Source organism: Cavia porcellus, unplaced genomic scaffold, assembly GCF_034190915.1.
Source record: "Cavia porcellus strain 051 isolate PalLab524CR breed Dunkin Hartley unplaced genomic scaffold, mCavPor4.1 scaffold_20, whole genome shotgun sequence".
In the NCBI taxonomy this organism is placed as follows: Eukaryota; Metazoa; Chordata; class Mammalia; order Rodentia; family Caviidae; genus Cavia; species Cavia porcellus.
This window is the reverse complement of record NW_026947503.1, coordinates 27,961,817-27,979,695: the sequence shown is the minus strand read 5'-3', so window position 1 is coordinate 27,979,695 and position 17,879 is coordinate 27,961,817. Positions and strand designations below refer to the sequence as shown.

At 37.6% G+C, this 17,879-nt stretch overlaps 1 protein-coding gene across 8 annotated transcripts in view; it reads right to left on the bottom strand.

The window, feature by feature from the left end:
* The window catches only part of Tcf4 (transcription factor 4), a 331,213-nt gene that overhangs the window by 166,437 nt on the left and 146,897 nt on the right, over window positions 1-17,879 (bottom strand). Inside the window, exon 1 of one of the 8 annotated variants that reach the window (XM_063231588.1) lies at window positions 16,971-16,989. The exons of the other annotated variants lie outside the window; for them this stretch is intronic. The gene's annotated coding sequence lies outside the window, so the exon portion shown is untranslated. Of the gene's footprint in view, window positions 1-16,970; window positions 16,990-17,879 lie in introns of those variants that run through there. 8 annotated transcript variants of the gene reach the window in all.

Genomic DNA, 17,879 nt, shown 5'->3' with positions numbered 1-17,879 from the left:
GACACAAAGAATGTATCTTTCAGAAATCTTACATCTAGTTAAAAATGCACCTTGTATCTAAGTCATACACAGATATGCACAGAGGTAGAAGGTGATTTTCAAAGGAAACCAAACCTGAATCTTAAATTAACCATCTGTTCGCCAGTAGTAACTTTTTTAAAACTGATTTTAAGGCATCTTGAACTTGGGAAGACATCCCCTCTCTCCATTTCTGATACAGTTTTCAGTACAAAGTACAAAATGAATGCGTGTCTCAGTTTCAATTTCAGTGAAACAAGACACCACCACACAGATTGTCCATCTTGGCAGATCTACGAGGGTGACTTCCACTGCTGAGAACTGTGCTTGGAGCAGGTGCATATACCTGTATCAGCAGGGCAACGGTCACACACGCATCCCTGTAAGTGACATTTAAGCTACCCTTACCCTCTAAGTGCTCCTTATAAATACCTCTAACAGAAAAGGCATGACTTCTATATGATATACCAAAGGACAATATCTCCCTTTAACTCTTGTATCTAAAATTGTTTCACGATAATGATGACCTAATTCATTTTGATATTTCACTACTCAATAAACAGACTGGCAGGTAGGCAGAAAAAGGAAAGAGAGAGAGAGAGAAACAAAGAAAAAGAGAAAGAGTCTGCCTATGACTTCATAGGTAATTGAACATCTAGTATCCTGTTTTGAGAATTTCAGAGAATTAACTTACAAAAGGCAAAATACAGTTTGAGGAAGAAAGACGATTATTCTGTTTTTCCTACAGAAGGAATTACTGAAAAGACCCCCTATAGAATTTTACTACCACGATTATTTTCTAACCCTAACTCTAGTACAAAGAATAAAGAGAAGGATTTTCCTACCAGGATCTTTCTCACTTGATATACGTAAGTCGGGGTCATTTCTTCAATTATTTTAAAGCCAGAAGGACAATGCAAACAGGTTTGTAAGAAGAGGGACAGAAAGAGAATAGGTGGAAGACAGAGAGAGAGGAGGAATGGAACAGAGAGAGCAAGGAGTACAAAAGGGGACACAGGGGCAAAAGGGAGGAGAGAAAACCAATCCATGCTGCCCGAGTCCCCAAGTACACTTGGCTACAAGGGCCCGGCTTTCTTTACTATCATATCAGATACAGACTGCTTAATCTTAATTTTGCTTGTTAAAAAATATTTATCCAGATACAAAAATAAACTCACTGCAAATTACAAGTTGTCAGGGTTAAAAATCTACTCCTATTTGTGTGGGGGAGGATAAGAGACCAGCATAGACATGAATCATTCTCAGTAATGTGAGTGTTTCCATGACATCAATGGGCACCCGTCCAGGACTCTGTCGAAGTCTGCGAGGTACCAAAGAGGCAGAGCAGCCAGCAGGAGGCTGGGAGGTGGACTTTTTTTTTTTTTCCAAGGATTATGCTCCTTGTGAAGATTTCATCTGTAGTATCTACTTTCACCATCAAATAGATTGCTCCAGAGATCATGAGCGAACACATTTTAATTCTGATAGTGTAAACCTTTACATTTATTATAGCTTTTTGTTCCCAAATTCAACTATAAACTGCCCTCCGAACCCAGGCCCCTGTTTGAGAGTAAAATAATCAGACCTTCTCAGTAAATATCAGGAAAATAATCAGACCTTCTCAGTAAATATCAGTAAAATAATCAGACCTTCTCAAACAAAGATTTTCATTTTTTGACATAATAAAAAGCAGCCATTTTAAATGACACCTCTATTTCTAGTGGGGGGAATATATATATCTGTATCTTTTGTGTAAATAGTCCACTAAGAACTAGCTATGGTCTTGATGTTGGTTTTCTGCTTAAAATTAATTGGAATATTTATTTCAGATAATAACATTTTCCAAAGTGCAGATAACATGTTTGAGTAGGATCCTTAAGTAAGTAGCTGAGCTCAGGAGCACAAAAGACCCTAAATATCTGTGTTTACTCTATGTTTGTCAGCCATGGATTTTTGTCACTTATACCAATTGGCTGGTGAGGACAGCCTTGTTCTTCTTCTCCGCCACCCACCCACCCCCAGTCTCACAGCTACCACGGATGCTTTGAAAGAGCTAAAGATTCTATTTTCCCAATATTTAAAAGAGATAGCAGTGATGAACAAACCAGGCGCGTTCACTGCGGAATTTTCGAGACAACCCTCCAGTACTAGAATGCGACAGCCGCTGCGGATATTTTTTGGCACAAAGACAATGGTGGCAGTGCCAAGCCCTATGGCTAAAACTACTCAAAAGAGGCATAAGGGTAGCATTAATCGCTCAAGTCTTTTACTGCATGGAGTACTGTTGTCCATATTTTAAAAACTAAAAGTACCCGTTAGTAACATTTGTCGTATGCCCATAAATTGGGGAGGGGGGGAACCCTGAAATTTATACCAGAAACAAATCTTGTCAGACATTTGATTCATTTTTATACCTAAAAGGACCAAATGTTAAATTTTGCTGCTGGTGACGATTTCTGTGCAGGAAATGAATGATACGACCTAATGAAGTACAGAGGGCTGACTGAAAGCCACAGAGAGATTTCATAAGCTAAGTCGACATATTGGCTAAACAACTTTCTTCTGCAAAAATGATGTATACAAGGAACATGTAATACTATGTCACAATTTTTTAAATTAAACAAGAAAAACACTGTAAATGAGCAGACACAACAACCGTCAATCAATCCTGCTGCAGACAAAGGAGATCAACATGCAGCCCCTTCTTTAAAACAAGTCGGTGTCTACAGTGAGCAAACAACCCAGAAAGTCAACGTGTGTCTTGTCCAAATTGAACCCACCCTCCTGCTAGTCTATATTTAAATTTCATTATTAAAAATGTCACCAAATGACAATCAATAAAGGATTCACTTGCTGCTTCTTTTGCTCCTGAAAAACTAATCTAAGGAGAAAGTATAAGTAACTTTTTACTGATCTATTCAATAATTTTTTTATCCAGTGTCCCAAGACGCAGAGAAAAATTTGTTTTTTATTCGGGGGCAGAATAGTTAGTAAATGTCTACAGAATCTAAATTCAATACTACTCTATTCTTACATTTCATGTGATTTACAATTTTTCTTCCTGATATTATATCCATGGTACCCTATTGCAAGACAATTGGATGACAATAAAAATATTACATAAAGTAAAGTGGTGTCACAAACACATCCCTTTCACATGAATGCTCCTAAGGAGAGTCACCTTTGGTAGATTACTGCACCTGGACACACATGACAGCTGAAAGCCACACAGAAACAGTCAAAGATAGACAAGGGCAACTTATTAATAAAATGATTTCCAGAGGCAAACTCAAATATTGATGGCTGCCTGCTCTGGTAGCTGACCAGTCGTGTAATAGGTCATGTTTCTGTGGCCTTTCATTTGTAAAAGGCCATTTTTACAATTATTTATCAATGGTAGGTGTTTCACTCACCACTGAAACAGACACACCTGTATGGTAGCACACATCATCCCATGAAAAGCCTGGCTAAAAAATTATCTGATGCTGCAGGACAGTATCAAGCCGGCTGTTTACTGTTAATGCTCCTTCTGGGAACTGAAGAATGAGCCTTTTGTTCCCTAGCATCAGACTAGGGAGCTCATCATAAACATGTTTGCCTCCGAACAAATCCCTGTCCCTATCCCCAGTCCTAACCCATCTCTGCTTACTGTATTAATTTCTTTTTAATGCACTGAAAATGCTTCACTAAACAATGACGGTAAGTTTTAGGGTAGTGGAATTATATGTGGGTTACTATGAACAGTCCTTTCATCCTTCCTGCTATTTCCTCCTTTGCTCAAATAAAAACCACTTAATCCTTATCCTATATGAGCCACTGCCCAAAGGGCTGTATGCAGACTGATTGTCTCAATCTGCATGGCAACCTCCTGAGGCTGGTAATATAAATACCATTTTACAGATGAGAAAACTGAGATACAGAAAAATGCTTGAGGACCCGCAGGTCCATGTGACAGTGCCAGAGTTCAAATCTGGAGAGTTTATTCCCAAGTGCTATGCTCTCAGCACTATGCCCTGCTGCTGGGGTTTAAACTCTGGGAAAAATAAAATGTAAATAAACTACAGGCCACTACTGAAGACTCTCAAATCCCAGAGCTCAGAACACTCATGAATTTGATATGAAATTAATGAAAGTGTCTTATAGGCGGTGATCATTTACATTTACATGGTGTTTTATTCCTAAAAGGTCTCTAGGTACTTTATAGCTGTAGAAATGACAGACACAGAATCTGTGACGTCTCACAATTAACTGCCACCATCTCCATGTTAACTCAAAGGAAGTAATTAACAAAATCATGGCAGAAAACAGCATTTCTGCACATTTTTAAAATGAAGACTATAACTTTACAATAAAATACACGAAGAAAAAGGATGAAAGTAGTAACATAGGCAACCTGACATCAGTCACCAAACATCTTCTATGAAAAAGTAATCTTACAATAAGCTCAAAAATAAAATGAGAAACTGACTAAACGAACTCAGAAAATGCTAAAGTATCTATCTGTAATCTTCATTCAGAAATATGCAGCACATCTTGACATGTTTAAGGCTCTGAAAAGTCCTGCAGCAAAGATATTTTATTTAGTTTAATATGATGCTTCCTAAACTTATTTCAACATTGAAACATACCTACCTCTCTATTTTTTGTTGTCTATTAATATATGTCTAGAGACATTTTGGAAACTATTACTATTTTTTAGAAAAAACAACACTACGACTATATTTTGCTAACATGTTTGTAGTTTTTCTACTAGATAACTGGTATAAATGTAAATATTTTATTTTATCATATTGAAATTTGTCCAAAAATATTTGGTTTATTGGAAAGGTGAGGTTTCTATTGGTTTACAATTGCCACAGGAGTTCACGGACGTGGAGCGCCCACCTTTATTGTTCTGACCAGTCGTCCTTTGTCCCTGATTCCAGTTTGGAAGTGGCAGTCAAAGTTCACTAGGAAGCAGAAGTTAACACTACCTTTCTGATTTCTAAAATTTCCAAGCAGAGAAAGCTAGTTTTCTCCTATATACAAGCTTACCACACCAGAACAACTGGGTCCTCATCCACAATTTTTTAAATCTGAATTTGAAGACATTTCAAAAAGAATTACAATGCAATTCTAGCAAATAAACAAGTCACCCTATAGCCCAGGAAATCCTCTTCCTGCCCTTCTTACTCAACTGAGAAGGGGCAAAGCAGGGAAAAGGTGACTAGGCCCATCGCCCATGTGTCGTAAGGCAGAATAGGAAACAGAGAATTAGCCATGTGTCTGGAAAAGACTGGCATTAACCCTCTCTTTCACTGATAAACTTTTAGTCATAAAAATAGAATACTTAGTCATGGTCTGTAGATCTGATCCTGCTGGCAATGATTCCCTTCAGCTGCATCTCATCGCTGATCCAGCTCACTTCTGGGCATTGTGCTGCCTCCAAACCGGGGTGTGTGTGTGTGTGTGTGTGTGTGTGTGTGTGTGTGCGCGCGCGCGCGCGCGTGTAGCGTGAACACACGTCCACCAAGTGTCTGGAGGCACCACTCCCCATGGACCCGAGTCTACATGCAATACTCCGTAAAGCACTCTCTCGGGCAGAACACTACACAGTATGAAAATTATTCCACTAATTATTTAAGACAACACACTGTAGAAACACACCAAATGGACATTTTAGTCCCTGTTTTCATAGATGAAGTTTCTGAAATGAATCAAAAAAATGAAGAGCTGAAGGGGTCACGCAAACATGAGGAGGCAAACTTAGAAAATACACTCCAGGACAACCTCCATCCCCGAACTTTTGGTAACAGGATTCAACTCACGACCTTTCACTTTGCCAGGCAGGTGCTGGCCACTGAGTTATATCCCCAGCCCACAAGGCCCTTCTCTGTAACATGCCACTTCTTATAAGACTGTCCCAGGTATGTATTACTGCTCCGTACGTTGTGACAAACATTATTCCACTTGTCTCTCTGAACCACCACCACCCTTTGCCAAGTAATTTTTAACACAATCTGTAAACTCCAAGAATTCTCAAGTCCTCTGATCAATGAAAATGTCTAATTAATATTATTTTGAGTAAATATTTGCTGGTACATCAAGAATGACCATCTCAATGTAGAATAAAAATTTTACCTTAAATTATCCCAGACAACAACAGCCAAAATAACCCTCACATTCAGTGGTATCTCACTTGAAAGTATGCACATTACCAAATTAAAGCACAGGACTTGTATGCTTTATTTTCCAAATGCCGAAAAATCTTTCATTGAAAATAACACTAATTCCACAGAGCATGCAATTAATCAACATAATCATAGGGATAACTTCAATCTTTGGGGAGGTGTGTCAAATAACTCCTTAAGGCCACTAAAGTACCACTTGAACCACCAAAGTAATGATTTTCTGAATCAGCAATTTGTACAAGGGTCCCCGAGAGACTTGAAAGACTAAGGGCAACTCAAAATCACTCAACTTACTTCTAATGAGTCAACTCACCATTGGCTCTGAGTGAAACACATGTCAACAGAGCTATCTAGCCTTTTAAATACAAATATAAGTATAGATACAGACATAGATACTACACCCCAACCCCTGTACTGTGTATCAAACTCAGGGCATTCACACTGATCTACATTCTTAGTCCTATTCTAATTTTTATTTTGAATCAGAGTCTCACTAAGTCACTAACTTCCCCTGGCTGGATTTGAACTTGTGATCCACTTGTCTTAACTTCCGTGTCCAGCTCTATTTTATGCTTCTATAGGTGTTCGAGCCTGTGGTGACTAGCTAAAACCAGGCAATCAAGGACTTGCATGGCCTTGGAAGAAGTAGCATGTGTATTTCAAAGGTTATTTTTTATTCCACCAAGTTTTTCATATAAAAATGAGACAGTTATCTTACAATGCATCTATCAAAAGCAAACAGACATAAAATATTTTTCATGCATTCTTATGTAGAAAGACCCAGAAAAAGACAGAAAAAACCAATCCTCACAGATTCATCTGTGACTAAGAAACCGTGCTAATCATGAGAAGCATCAGTCAGATTTTTCCTGAAAACAGATTCCCTGATTCTCTACTCCATTGTATTTGAATTCAGTAGAGTAGGATCTGACATTCTCTTTTTATTTATTTTTAATAAAATTCCACTGGTTATTCTAATACAGTGGGGATAAGATTAACCACATTAGTGATAAACACAGTTCTGTATGGTCATGTTAGATAATACTCCAATAAACCTAATACTCAGATATCAAAACATAGAGTTCTCCTAGATCCAACATACTTTGAGTGGATTTTCATAAAGACGAGCAAGTGTTCATCTCCAAGACCAGATTCAAGGATTTAAATTTGCTTATCTCCACTAACAAAGTCTGCTTGTTTCTGAAGAAATGATTTCACGTTACACCAAACAGATACCCCCTCTATACCACAGTGTCCCCAACTACAAGAGCCCTAGAATTTTAAGAATAGCTGCTCCTCTGCTTTCAGACTCCTGGCCTACTGTTCTGTCAAGTGTCCCCCCTCCATGGTACCACAAGGTGGGGAGACTGCAGGATCTGGAATTCCAGGAACCTGCCTGGGCTCGTGAACTACCGCTGCGGCCCACACACCCAGGCATTCTCCCAGGCCCCCAGGCCGCGCCCTGCAGGAGGTGTGGCAAGTTTCACACCAAGGGCGAGAGTTGGGACCTTTCTCTCACCTCCCAGGAGATCTGTGACACTTCAGGGTAGGATGCAGCAGAGAAACATCAAAGGAGTAAGACTTCTGTGCTTGGCTAAATTATTTAGAATTTATTGACAAATTTTAAGAAAATCTGACATTTTCCCATACGAACCACTTTAATCATAAATTAAACTATACATTCTAACGGTCTTAGCTATAGCAAAAGTCAAAAATAAAAATGCTAAAACTCGGAGTAAGGTAAAGTAGAATAGAAAATGAAGATTAAGATTGATAGTATTAGGTTGTAGAAACTAATAAAGGAAGCTTTGTTACTTAGGTGCACTAATTAACTACATTACATATTTTATAGGTGGCCCAAGATAATCTCGCTTCATTTAGTGTGATCCAGGCGAGCTGGCACTTCTAACTCAGAGGCTGGAGGCTGCCAATCTCTGTTCTACACATAAATAAAGGGGCTGAAGGGTCATAAAATTTGAAATGCATCATATATATATATAATACTTGTATGTATTATACATATGCATACAAGTAATATTTTTAACTTAAACAGAAGATAATACAAGTGTCATTGATATAAACAGATCTGTAATAAATTAAATGATCATCTCTGGAGCCTTCGTGCTGAATTACAATTGGGTTATAATCCTAAAAAATACGCTACTTAACAACTACAGGTAAATAGCCCAGACTTTAAAATATATCACAGATCATATAAGTAGAAAGACTGCTCTAAAAAAGCAGGCAGAAGAAGAATGATTAGGGGTGGAGGACTGCAAAGCTTTTCTTTATGATCAATTTCAAAAGTATGGGCAGTCAATAACCTGTCAAGTAAACAAGGCCAGTCTCCTCAGAGTTGCACCGTCCACAGCACTGGCCACCGTTACAGGAAGGCGAAAGTCCACAGAAAAATGGCACAAGCTGCTGAGTCCCATGTTGTGGTGTTCAAGTGCAACTTCTCATTTCCTGAATCCATGAGCATCACTCAATCAAAAGGGTGCACAGAGAGGAAGAAAAAAGCAGAGGGAAGGGCAATCTGGGATAAAAAATGAAGGAAGACGAGTAGCCCGAAGAATGACCTCATTCATCCAATATATGCAAGAAAATAAAAAATGCCCTTTGAAATATATGCTTACAGAGAGCAGTGTTCTGTGCTGAAACTGCAAAAACTATCATCCGAATAGTTACAGAAGAAGTCTAAAAACCACAACACGGAAACAGTCATTTGTTGGAAGCCCCTGTGTACCAATTGCGGGATGCTATGGGGGTAATGGTAGACATATTCTTAAAGAGGTCAGAATCTAATGGCTGAAAATACTAAAGAGTCAACCCAGTACTGTACATCGCTAAGAACTGTGACAGGATAAGAAGAGAAGCACCAAGATAGAATACCAGGTTCAAACAATCAAGACAAAGTGGTACCAGAAAGTCACGTATTGGTGATTCTGTGTATAATAACATTGTAACAGACTGTAATGGGGACTTCGTATTCATTAGAATGAAATTCATAGTTACTTGACAATAATTCAAAATTAATACTTACATAGCATATTCAAAAAAATTTAAGGGTACTAACTAGAATTTAAAATTGAAAAAACAGACACCCATGACGTTTTATACATTCTCAAGATCTAAGTCCTTTGATCATTCTCTGGGTTTTTTTGTTTTTGTTTTTTGTTTTTGTCTTTTTCCTTTTTATTGGTACCGGGGATCGAACTCACGACTGCCTGCTTTACAAGGCAGGTGCTTATGCCGCTGAGCTAAATCCCCAGCCCGATCATTCTCTGTTTTAAGTACCTGGACTGGGAGCTTTGGTTGGCATGGCATTAAAATGACAGAAAATTGCAATGTAAGACAAAAGAACTGTAAAGATTCTAACTTTCTTCTCCATACAACAAACACCAAAGTGATTCAATCAAGTCATGTCGACATCAATAGAAATCACTTGGGCAAACTTAATTATTACAAAGGACTTAGGAGAACTGTGTGAGCAGAGACTGCTGCTATTAATTTAGGATATATTCTTTCTATAAGGACCCAAGGACAGTCTCTACTAAGCCACGCAGAGGGGCCTCTCTCTCCTTTGTAACTGGCCTTGAACATTTTGGTCCTACAAGCTGGAAACAGAGACCATCAGTGATCTGTTCTTTTAACATCTCACAGTGTATAAACAATAGAAAGCACACAAACACACACACACAAAGAAAATCCCACTCCAACTACCATTATCAATATCTACAAATGAACACAGCTTATTGTGATTTTCAAGGAAACCCAAACACCTTTATAAAGCACTATGATGCATCATTTTTAAAATCCCCTTTTCCTCAGTGAAGCAAGTTAAAAAATCCCAAAAGGATTTCTCTACTAGAGATCACCTCCATATCCCTGAGATACACAGGGTCATCGTTCAACACTTACAACACAGTCTTTCCTGTTTTAAGTTTCATTCCCAACTTGGGCAAACTAGAATCTTCTGTAAGTGTAATCAGGCTAGCTATGAAAACAGTGAGAATATGATTAATGGCAATCATAATGAAATCAGCCATTTAAAAACTCAACAGTAGCACAGACTTTACATGTTATTTGAACTATCAGCAGTATGTATTTTGCAAAAAATAAAACCAAAGCCCCAACTTTATCTCCAAATAAGATCGAATTAATTAACCTACAACTTTATACTCACTACAAATATCTAATGAGTTTTGCAAATATGAGAACAAAACAAAAAACAAAAACATCCCAACCTTGAAAAGTATTTTTTAAAAACTTAAGAAATCAGCAGCATATCAGTTAGTACCGATCTGAGTCACCAGCAGAGGGCGCACAGGTCCCAACAGAGCTGGTCATGCCAAGCACACCCCAAATTCGTTTAGCACTAAGCCTGACCAAATGGGAAAGGTGGGTGACACATCCTAGCAGTGACAGTGATAAAGCTGACGTGCTCAGTTTAGGGTTAGTAAGAAATATGCACCGTTTTATTATTAAATACTAACTTGAAAAAATTTCTTAGCTGCTTCATAGAAAGTTGCTTATAAAAAAGTAATTCATGCATAAAAGTGAGTTTATGCTAGTTTTCAAAGCCAAGCAAGTTTGTATATGTTAGAAATTCTCCATAACATGTGAGTTTTTAGAAGTAAAAATTAAATTTCTAAAAATTTCTCTGAGCACATTAAACTACCCTATGGAAAAGTGTCTTTTAGTATTACGTGTATTTCCATGTGCTATAAATAAATCCATTATTTTGTTAATTTAGTGCAGCTCTATAATCTTCAAACATGAACTATTTGATGGTTCAGATATACATTTTTAAAATTTTTCTAGTGCTTTGTGCTTTATTACTAGTAAACTGTCTCTTTTGTCTCTATGTAATATTTGCTTTGGGGTTACAGCAGGTGATTCCAGAAAAGTACATCACAGTTATATCCATGCATGTACATTTAGATTGGACACTTTTTGTTTATTTATTAAGTTTTCCTATAAATACAGAAGTTGCAAATTCCTTCTAGCTTTTTCCAAACAAGCAATTTCAGAAACAATAGCACAAATAAAAACGAAAAAAAAAAAAATCTCCTAAAAGCAGCAGGTTAAAATAAATGCCCAACCATATTTACCTTTACAAATAAAATTAAACAACCTACAGGATGTTTAGTCTCTAATTTCAAATAGGTTAAATAGTGAGTCTGCACTTAAACTTCAAACTGGAAAGCATATCTGGATAATTAACTGCCACTTGTCTATCCACCTACGTGGCCATTTCAACCTCACTCCTACTAACCAAACAAAATGAAGAAAGCATCATCACCAGACGATTTTTAAAGGCATTCTCTGTAGCCTTCAAAGAGGAACTTAATTTACAGCGTCTAAGAACCAGTAGGTTTAGGTTACAAGTAGGTCACAATAAATAATACACATTTTTTGGCCAATGTAGTTACACCCCATTTCTGCATAAGTTAAAGCGACGATGTCTTGTTATTCCTAAGCACTCAATCCTGAACTGTTTGCACAATCTGTTAAGTCCAGGCAAATTTAAATGATTCTGACGTGCAGCCTGCTAAGGCCAGTGATGAGGATAATGCCTCTTTACGTGGGTAAGATTTTGTGGCATATAGGTCACTCTCTTAAGGGGAATCAACTGTGTGTCTCCACCACAATCCTTCATCCTGCAGCCTGGAGCTGAGAGTGAAATGCAAGAAAGGAGCAGAGTGCTCAAAGCAAAAATCTGCTTCCAGGACAATCCATTATATCTGACAAGTTAAATGTTCCATGGTAGGCCATATGGCATCAGAGCAGGCCCGACGATGGAAGAGGGGAACTCAGCAAATGCATCACAATTAAGGAGTTTGGCTACACACTTTACTCTGAATTAATCTTTTATCAAATTTTAAATGTTGTCCCCCAAATTTTCAACAGTGATCTTTGATGAGACCACTTTTAAAGACGATCTAGAATCTCACTTTTTATCTCATGACTGTGGGCATTAAAATCTAAAAGTTCAGACAGACGTCACCATTTTTACCAAGTGGAGTTTCAAAGAAGAAAACCTGTAGCCTAATTTTTTTTAAATTTGAAGACAAATAAAACTTAGCTGTTCACTAGATTAGAATATTTAAATGAAACCCATCATTAGATTGGAACATTTAAATGAATCGGAAAAAGCACTAAATGAAACCAATTTCCATTCTAAGCCCCCAAATCTTAAAAGCTATGCAGTCCTAACTGGTATATTCATATTTTTTGTGGTTTACTTAGTATCAAATGAATAAATTAAATGAAGATTGCCTCAGCTGAGTTTATCTCCTCCTATAATGCCACCCAAAACCATGCCCCCTGCTAATAACACACTGTAAAAACAGGCCTTATGAGCAATCTAAGTCACTCTCAGGGAGCTGAGTTGCCTAAACTAAATAAATATTTGATGTTAGAGACAATGCAACATAATATTAATAGCACACTTGTTACATTAAGGCAGAGGAAGATGAAAGAAAATGAACAAAACAGATATTATACTATGGTGCACTATTCTGTCATTCTTTTAAATAAAAATAAAAGTTCATATTTCTTCCCAACAAAGTTCTCAGTGGAGAACTGCATAGATAAGGAAAGTTCTATGAAGTATCCAAAATCATTTGGCCCAATAGTAATTTCATCAACACTCTCACTTTCTGGAGATGACACATTCTTAAACAAATTATATGTGGAGTGGGTAATGGGCGGGTTCTAAACAATGACTATAGCTTAGGTATTCACACTGGTTTGCAAACATGAAATTCACAGTGATTAAGAGAAACCTGCACACATCTTCCCAGAAGGGAAGACTAAGACTCATTTCCCCAAACTATTTTCAGCCTCCATTTCTCCAGAGGGTCACTATTTCCCTAAAAGGCACCAGCTTCTGCCTTAATTAAGAGTAACACTGTTTCAAAGAGCATCTATAGTTTGTAAAAACGGGTCATTTTGCTGCCTGCTGAAAATTATGAATACATTTTTCTGATAGTTTTAGAAGTCACTATTTGTTAAATAAGCTGATCTTACATTTGCATCTCCCTTATTTGTTAACATAAGACAATTTATTGAATTATAGCAGAAGGTAGGTGAGTTATGAATTGGTAATTGGTATTAGCAATCATTATAATTAATTATATATACATACTGATACAAGATTCATCATCATTCTGGTAGGTAGGGATTATAACTATTATCATTAATTCATTCTACATGAGAACAAAAAAGAAGAGGCTGAGGATGGTTAATTATCTGCCATACCGCACACAGCAATGCAACAGAGGTGGACACTTCTGCCCAAGCCTGCTTCCAAAGGTAGTGCTATATTCTCCATGCCACACCATGAACTACTTAAGGAAGTGTGACCATTGAGCATATGCAGTTTTGGTACAACTTGGGAATGTAAGTAAATGTGTATTATGCATTTCTACTTCTTTTTGAAAAAGTAAGCACATTTTCAGTATTGTATTAGTGTCCCACAAAAAAATGAGCCATAATCCTACCCTGGAGTTTGCTAGAAGGAATGAACACATACCAAACACACAATCACACACACACGCTGATAAAATACAGTCATACACATGTCAGCACCAACAGAGTGCATTGGGCTGTTGTGTACCGTAGATACTATTTTTGTGTCTCCAGCCCCACATCTTTATTACTCATTAAAATGTCCAGACGGTAAAATAACACCTGATCTAAGGGGCTTTTCAGTACACTGATTGTCAATGCTCAACTCCGACGTTGTTCACAAATTGGAAAACTGGCCTGCACTGAGTTTGCTATCTACTGTTTCCAAACCACCAGTGCAACGCGGTTTAAACTTTGATAATTCGAACATAAAAGTGCCCACTTCCTCATTTTCCCAGGCAAATGAGTCGGGTCTGATATTCAAATCATTATCATTAAAAGAAAGAGGAAACACCGCCACACACAGTGTCATATCACAGCGACACCATTCTGTTTTATGGAGGAAAACTTCAAAGCAGAGAAAAAGAATGAGAGTAGAGCTGCTCAATACATCACTCCATGAAGCTCTTTCTCCATCTCTTTTGTTTTATAGGTTCATTAAACAAAAACCAGTGAATTTTTCAAATTTATGTGTCATTTTCGGTCTTTCCCATCTTCATACTACATATAGGTACAGATCTTAAACACAAACAAAACTTTAATTATCATATGAACTCTTTAAAAATACAGATTCTGAAATTCAGGTTAATCAGTGACTCGTACATCACACACTTCAGCAAGTCACAAATTCTTTTAAAACGTTTAAGCAGTCACTGCCTAATCCTAAATGGATTTTTTTTCCTCAAGCAAACATTTTTGCAAATATTTAGGCTGCTTTGGTACGCAAATGCTCTCCCAGACATTTCTACCAGCCAGACACTCCAATCTCCGCACAGACCCCAACCAATGGGAAAGTTTGCAAGGGAAATATGACAAGCAACTGGATGGGAATCTTGGAACCCATACTGACTTTGCTGCCCACAAACAAATGTTGATTTTGTTGCCATACCTGAAACAAACCCTTTGGATGTTCCAAAGAAACAACTGTTTCACCATCCCCAGTCATGGGGCTGTCACGCTGAGTGACTTAGGCAACAGCTTCACAAGGGGGTAAAAGGGATCACCCACAGTTTCCTATTTCAGCGTTCAGTAACTCCAGCAAATGCACCTTGCTGGTGGACAGTGAAAATCTCATCACTTTAAAAAGCAAATGCTTACAGGAATAAATACATGCGAGATACGAAAGAGAAAAGACAACAAAAATAAAGCCCTACCTAGGGTACCAAGTCTTACCAGGTCTGTACCAGGACAGCACTTCCAAAGATCTCTCCCAAAGGCATACCCCAGGGAGAAGAAGCTCATAAGGCCATGTTTACTCTATCAGTACGTAAAACACAATGTATGATCAGATGGATATCTAGAAATACAATCAAAAGGGTAGCACATTCAAAACTGATTTATAAATACATCAACAGTCACAAGTATTTTGAGGGAAAATATTTCTAGTATTCACTTTACTTTCTATACTTCAAAAACACACTCAAATTCTGCATTTGGACTTCAGAGCATTCCTTGAGAACAGGTCAGCAAATTATTTCCAAGTATCCTCCTGGTTTCCTCGGTTTGGGAAGCCACCAGAGGCTAGCACACTAAAAACAAAGTGACTCCCAGGGGCTCTGCCTGCAAATATTACCTAGCCGTTACCTAGGAAGGCACGAGTTGGCATACACTGGTAAATCTGGTAGGAGGAGAAAGCTAACAGTGAATTAACAAAGCCAGAGAAGCTTCTGTGTGTAAAATTTAAAAGCGTTGCTTCTTGGCCCCTAACCTGATCTCCACTTGCTCTTCCACCCCTGCCATCACTTCCTCATTTACACATATTACAAGTGGTCAAAGATTTCCTCAGATGTGGTTTTGACAATAGCAAAAAAGTGCCTAAAGCCACAGATTTTAATTGCACCCCAAATACAGATTTGAGGGAAAAAAGAACCAATCACAGCAGGAAGTGTTTTAAAAAGAAAAAAGGAAACATTATCATGAGCAGTTACTCTGCACTTGGTTGTACTATATGAAAGAAACTAAAGAAGCTCTATAAAATGTCAGAATTAACCTATCGTTTCAGATTGCTTACAGGTGAAAGTCTACCATCTGGTTGGGCAGTTTGCCTGCAGAAAAAAGAAATAAACTAAAAAAAAAAGAAAGGAAAACCTTTTTCTGCCTCCTATGTGAATACAATGGATTTAAAGAAGAGGACAAAGCAATCATAATCTCCAAACATGAACGGACACACACACACACACACACACACACACACACACACACTCTTTTACACATATGCATGTGTATGCATGTTCACATACAAACTATGACAAAACCAAAGCAGGAAAAAAGAAACTAAAATAAAATTCTGGTCCTTGAAATTCTAAGAGATTAATAAGGAATAAAAATCTATCGTTATTAATTGTATAAAAGGAAAAAAGACTATAAAGTCCTTATTAAATAAACAACTGATAATAACTTCATATTTTACTGACTACTTTAAAAACTAAGACCCAGCAGATCAAAGCTGCCATCTTCCTGTAACAAGGCAGATCTGTATTCTTAATGCTGGGCTAGCAACTTTGGGAATTACAAAATTAACTTTAAATAAACAGGAAACTGCATCCTAGCAACTCCCAAGTTGTTTTTTGAGAGTGAAAATCATTTGAGAGTGAAAATACTTAAAAATTTTACAATTTATTAAAAAAAAAACTTTCATTCTTTTTTCTTAATCCTTATGCAAATCTTTTTTAAAACAAACATCTGCCTCAGCAAAAAGATCTGCTTTACTAACAATCAGTCTTTTAACCTATAGAATAAATACGAAATAGGCCAGAACTCTTAAAATTTTTTGTCTAACCTCGAGAACATTTCAAAACTTTCAGTTTAACTTTAATTACGATGGCAAACATGGTACCAAGTTGGCACCAAGTGGCTATTTGCCAAGTCAAAGTTCCACATTTTGAAGCAGCACACAGAGGGTTTGGGAACTCAAGAGATCTCTGTACATTTCAGTGCCACTGTCCTGGGGTATCTGGGTATCCATTTTGACTGAACAATGTCTCCTAAAATTACAGTTCAAGCATAATACCAAACCAGAAGTGTTGAGTGAGAGAATTATGGGCACATTCTCCAACTCTTAAAGCAAACCGCAAAGGGAACAGATTAAAAAGAGAGGGGGAAAAGAGAGGGGAAAAAAAAAACTATTATAAAAATTTTTTAACCCACCCTGAATAGAGAAATCGAATACTTGCTTTCTTTCGACCTTCTGGGCAGCACACGGAGAGAGACACCAGGAAAGCTAAGCCCAAATACGTGAGGAAGAGTCGCCAAAAAGCATGTGGATGAATAAACTGTTGCGGCGTAAATTTGCCAGCTAGAGGACAGAACACAACACGCTGGGGCTTGGCTGTCCTAACATGTTTTACTATGTAAATCTAAATAGTCTTGAAAGGGAAAAGGAAAGACGAAAAAAGGTGGAGGGGTTTTGTTTTTTTTTAATACTTAAAAAGGAGTTTGCCAGAAATTCTCATACCTGGGTCACAAATAAAAGTAGTTTCATTACTATTAAAAAAAAATCTAGTTCTTACGCTAACCCTCATCACATGTTTCCTATGATGGAAATTTAGGGGGTGGTTTAAAGAGTTAAAGACTCCCTACCATTAATTTGCATCTGGTGCTTTTAGTGTGTGTGTGTGTTTTTTTTCTTCCCTGAAAAGTTGGCAGAGCCGCCGATTTTCCATAATGCAAGCATTTGGGAATTGTGAGCGGAATGAAACCGATCCAATCTCCTGACTGCGACATGAATTTTCATTAATTACAACCTTGTCAGCAAAAGCATTATCAAAGCTGAATATGAAAATGCTAATGAGTCCTCATTTGCATATTTTTCTTTGTTGGAATGTCATTAATTATTACATTTTATGATGATGAATGCAGCTGTCGAAGCTCTCCGATGCATAATTAGCCATCAGAATGCCAGGAGCCGATCAGCATTTTTGGGTGAAAAAAAAACAAATTTCACTTCTACTCTCCCCCATCCCAACACCACCAAACACACACACACACAGACATAGACACACACACACACACACACACACACACACACACACACACACCCCTGATGACGACAGTCCT